This window comes from Alexandromys fortis, unplaced genomic scaffold, assembly GCF_014885135.2.
Source record: "Alexandromys fortis isolate MF-2015 unplaced genomic scaffold, M_Fortis_MF-2015_v1.1 scaffold_111, whole genome shotgun sequence".
Taxonomy (NCBI): domain Eukaryota; kingdom Metazoa; phylum Chordata; class Mammalia; order Rodentia; family Cricetidae; genus Alexandromys; species Alexandromys fortis.
The window spans coordinates 53,479-59,104 of record NW_026067996.1 but is presented as its reverse complement, the minus strand read 5'-3'; the positions used below and the strand labels follow the sequence as shown (position 1 = coordinate 59,104).

Here is a 5,626-nt window from a genome sequence, read left to right as displayed (position 1 = left end):
AAAGGTGATTTAAGAGGCACTTCTCAACAAAGAACTTGGGAGGGAATATGCTGAGATGGCTCTGGGAAGGCATCTTGGATTATGCAAAGAGAAAGGGTTGGTGTTCTGAATATAAGCGCTTAAGTAACAGAAATGATGGGGCTTTGTGAAATACGTACCATGAAAGAGGACACATTGGGGAAGAAAATGTAGAGGCTTAAAGGACAGAAGAGAAGAAAAAAAACCACACCTGGATGAAGAAATATCCAGAAAAATCCTGAGCATTTCCTGCCAGAAACAGCTGTGAAGGCTTCAACTGCTCAACAACAGAGCTAGAATCCCCTCCCTGTAGTGCACAGAGCCTGGAAGTCATGACTGTAGATACCGCATAATTCTGTCTTTACCTAAATCATAGACAACCTGAGATCATTGACATCATTACATAGACCTCAACCAGTGACCAGAGGTCAGGACAATAACCTGAACTTGTGATCTGGAGGGAAGTGGAGATTGAGGGAAGGACAAAACTTTGCAGTCCCTGGTGCATGCTGGTAGCCTACTGCATCCCGGGAGAAGACAGTCAGGAGTAATGTCTGCTTCCTCCTCTATAGCTATAGTATATATACAGCCTACCCGTCATCTGGTGCTGAAAGCAAACAGAGCATGGTTTATGTCAGGTCTGAGGCATACTTCCACCCTTATTTTTATAAAACTATGCTCTTGATATTGCTATCTTCATACAGCTCACCTCTGCTGTTTTTATCTAGATTTAAATCTTCTGATTTTGCTTGTGTTCTCCCTCTTTACCCTCTATGGCTAATTCCTGTCAAGTAGCCACTGGTTCCACATCCTGACTTCAGGTTTTCATTTAATTAACACAATCTCAGCTTTAGACTGTGATCAAAATCCTGCAATGCACACTTAGCATGTGGTCATTTTTCTCACCCATGCTGTAAGAATATACAAAATGCATGGGGTGGTCTGGAAAGGGAAACTGCTCCTGCCTCCTACATGTGGGCTTATGAGGAGGTGTGGCCAGTATCCTCTGTGTGTTGCACAGTTCAACCTGCAAAGCTGGAGCTATACTAGAGAGAGGGTTGAAGTATCAAGAGAGGCAACCCATCACCAAGCACATGTCAGCTCTGTGCTCAGAGAGGCCATGAAGTAAATCAACATCAGTAATGGGATGAGCAAAATCACAAAGAAATGACAGCTATTTCTGCAAAACTGTTGAATTTAACATTAATATTGATTTTTGTGATTAAAATGATTACAGGTCTTCCCAGGACTCAAGCCTGCAGCCAGAATGTTCACTAGGTGTTTGCATACTCCTCCAGAAACTGAAGTAGGGCAGCTTTCCTTTAGAGTGAGAGAGAGAAATCTGCAGAGCCTGGCACAGATGCCACTCTCAGCTCTGGGAAACTCACATGGGCTGCAGAAGAACCTGCCGTCCTGACCCTCCCCACACCTCAGTCACAGCTGAGTCTGGCTTTCTCCCTAAGTGGCTTTGCCCTCCTTGTCACATGCACCGTGAGTAACAGTAAAAGTACGGAGGTTTGAGTTTATCTCTAGAAAAAAGGTGCAGTTTGGAAAAATATGAAAACTGTGCAAAGAGAAAAAGAAATGAATGAGATATTCTGTCCCTCGGCTTCTCTGAAGAGAGGAAGTGCCATGCATTTCCCCTACCAGAGAAATTGGAAGTGATTTTAATTTCAGTTCATAAAACATCAAGATTGATTTCCCCAAGCTCTGCACTTACCAGTTCCTGGTTCCTCAGGGTCCAGAGAGATCATCATATTCTCTCTGTGCTGTATAGTTAGTTGTCTGCAGCTTCTCCATGGTCTCCTCCGCTGACATTTTTTTAACTTCTAAAGTCTGAGCAGAGACCAACACCACCAGTTGGCAACTTCTGAAGGTGAACTGAGGAAGAAAAAGATATGAGAAAACTTGGTTACAAACTTTGTATTAGTGAGACAATATTCTCTAGGAGATGAAATGGGGTTGGACTCATTTCAAAAGATCCTGAAATTATTTTTAATTACCCTTTCTGCAGAAGTCACTTATAATACTCATATCTGGGATATGACAGGCACACATGCTAAGAGGGTTTAATTGAAATGTAAAAAGAAAACATCGATTCTCTTATTTACATATTAAAAGTACACACGTGGAACATGAATGCTGACACAGCTAGTGAACATGAAATTGTACACTCAAAAAAGGAATACAGGCTGAAGATTAATGCAATGTAATTGGTAGATTCTAAATTACAGAAATAAACATCCTTCACTGCAAATCCCTCGTTCGTGCAGTACACGGTCCCCTGTGCTGAGGGGCTGCCAGAGCTCAGCATCTCCTGCAGATGCTGAAAACCTCCCTGAGCCACACTGCTCTTCCTCTACAGCCTGCCTGGGACCCGACCACCTTCCAAGTCTGCACTGTGTGCAGAGCACTTACCCTGGTTGACATGACAGGGGAGGTCTCTGCCTGAGGAGATCTGCACAGGCTTGGGTTACTGGTGCCTTTAATGCCTCTCTGAAACCTGCAATTCTAATGCCTGTGTGTGACTAAGATCCCGTTGGGGCCCTGAGAAACATGGCATCCCTGGTGGGAATTTGTCTCTCTGTTAGTTTTACTCCATTGCATCCTAGAAAACATCAAACTGAGGTGGTGTGGCAGGTGCTGGGCTCAAACTTTCCTCATAATCTCCCATGACACATCTGTCAGAGGAGTGCCAGGGTCAATCACATAGGCGACCCAAACTGTGCTCATTTCTAACTTCATATGTAATTGGTCCCTACCAATTCCAGACTTTTTAATTTCTCTGCATTAGGATGAGGGGTTTGGATGCTCCCATGAGTTGTCTGTGACTCTGAAATTCCCATACTTTTCCACAAAGCTCCTGGGGTTTGCCATTCCATCTGACAGTCAGTGTCGGTGCTGCTCTGATTGAGATTGTGGTGTCTCATGAGTGTTTCATGCCCTTCACCCAGGGACATGAAGTAATACTAAACCTCTCCCTTGCATATTTTCCATTTGTTTATTTAGGGATTTTTTAATAGAAATATTCTTTCTTTTTGTTTTTGGTGTTGCTGTTGTGTGTTGGCCTGGACTCACTCCTGTCTCTCCTGCTGTCCTTGCTCTCACCACCCTCCTGTTTCCTCTTCAGGGCTACGGACTTGAGCCACCAGGCCCCTCTGCTCACGTGTTTTATGCATCTTATTGCTGTGTGGTTTCTTTCTAGTCAACCACACTCTTGATATTTTAAATGTTCTCTCGTTTCACCTTGCTAAACATCATTTGGTCGGGTAAGATGCAGGCTGGTCCAGACACTATGACTCACTCAAAGTGTAGACAGGACATGGAACAGACCTCTGGTCTTTCCCTTTCCACTCAACTCTAGGTGTGAATGGGTTCATGTTCGTGAGAGTGCCTCATACTTTTGCTGGGTGAAGTGTGCCTCTGAGTGTATGCTAAGCAGTGTGAATTGTTTCACTGAGTGTATGTTCACCTGTGTGAAGTGTGCCTCTGAGTGTGTTTAGTTATGTGAACTCTGTCTAAGTGTGTTGATCTGTGTAAAGCATTCCTCGGAGTGTGTTCAGCTGTGTGTCTGTTTGCGTACCCCTGCATGAAGTGTGTATTTGAAGAGGTCCAGGATACAAATTTGTAGGCACACTGGAATCTGACATTTCTCACGGACTTGTATTGATGTTTCAGTTGAGTCATTATCTATGCCTAATTCGCTATTTAAATTGGCATGTTTTAACCCCATAAAAATACTTTGTCTTTTTGTCTCTATCAATTAGACTCCTTGAAGCTCTGTCTTTTGTTAGTAATTCACTGAGATGTGGACTCCTGTCTCTTACTGGCATGGTAAGATGTTGAAACTGTTCCTCGTGTACCAAAACTAACATTCTTTAGCATTGGGAAGCCATGTCCTGGCACCTCTAGACAGTGGCCCTCCTACCTTTGACTATGACTATTTTAAATCCAGTTATATGAGATTCATTGTGCAAATAACAATATGGTCGTCTGCATATAGTTTTTTTTCTCCTTGTGGTTGTATTTCTTGATCATGTAGTAATTTATTCTCAAAACAACATGTGGTTATGTAGCTTTTCAAAATATAAACAATTGCAGCAACTGAATTATTGAAGCTGTCATAAGCTCTCATGTGTTTAAAGTACGGGACTGTGCCAGAGAGATGGCTCAGCAGGCGAGGTTACTGCCTCCTAGAAGACTCAAATTTGATTGCATTCTCTTACATTCCATGGCCCACAATGGCCCATAACTCTAGCTCTAGAGTATCTGATAACTCTGAGCTCTATGGGCATCAGCATCCAAGTAGACACACAGAAACACACACACACACACACATGCACTCACACGCACACACATGCACTCACACGCGCGCACACACACAGTTAAAACTTAAAAAGAAATTTTTGTTTGCTAACTCAGGTCAAGTGAGAATCACCTCACAGGTCTCCTTGAAAACCCCATGGAGAAATAAAAACTTCACATGAAATCTGAGGGCAAGGCAGTTAATTTTCTTTATATAACCTGCCATCCACACATAGTAAACATATTCAACAGAAATATGATGATTTCATATTTTAATTTAAGGCACAAATTGTTCCCACCATGCCACAATTCACAGCTCTGATGACAGCATATTGTTTATATTAAGGGATCATACCCATCACTGAATAATCAAATATTTATTAGCCTCCCACACATTGATTTCAAAACTTAATTATGTGCCTTTCAGTACTAATCAGCACAAAAGGACTGACTGTGGCATAGCTGTGGAAGACAAGAATGTGGATACAATAGAATATTGAGCCGTCCTTGAACTTCATTCTTGAGAGGAAGATAACAATGTCCAAAATGTAGAAAACCACGAAGAAGCTCATGAGCAGCAGGATGTTCCCGTTGGCCCTTAGCTCTGGAGATGATTTTGGAGAGAGGCCTGAGCTGTGAAGATTCTGGGACAGCTTCTTCTGCCTACACAGGAGAGTCAGCATGTACCCCCTGGAGAGGACTTGAGACTAATAAGAAAGGCTTCCCTGAGTACCAGAGGTGTGGAAAATGTACTTTGAATGACATAACTCATAGATAAAAGATACTAGAATTGGGTACCATATGTATAGTTACCCAAGTTCAAAATGTGTGTGGTCGTAATAGACTCTAAGAGGTGATTGCCAATGGCCCTACAGGAGACACTCATGGTAGAAGAGCAATGAGATGTGACAGAGAGATTTGTGCATGACCTTTGCTAAACAGGAGCTTCTGGGACTGAGAATGATAGCCTGGAGGACACTCAACAGGCTGATTGTACACAGGGAGAGACAGCTAAAAATTCTGTATTAGTAAACAAGAAATTTAACTATAATGTTCTTATGCCTGCCAGGAAATAAAAATGTCTGTAGCTATGACTGTGGTGATCAGAAGCAATAATATGTGGATTAGGGCCAAAAGATCAATGGGCAGGTCATCAATTACTTGGATGACATTTAGTTGATTCAAGTATAAATACTTTACAAAGCATTTTGATTATGCTTGCCTCTGTAGAAAAGTCTGTGTTTTGGTGAACATAGAGGCAGTCTGGGGATGCAGTCTGAGGGCAGGATCATCCCTTCAGTTT

General features: G+C 42.5%; 1 pseudogene; it reads right to left on the bottom strand.

Annotated features, from left to right (window-relative positions):
- Positions 1-4,692: 4,692 nt before the first annotated feature.
- Positions 4,693-5,495, bottom strand: LOC126512495 (vomeronasal type-1 receptor 44-like; annotated as a pseudogene).
- Positions 5,496-5,626: the final 131 nt, after the last annotated feature.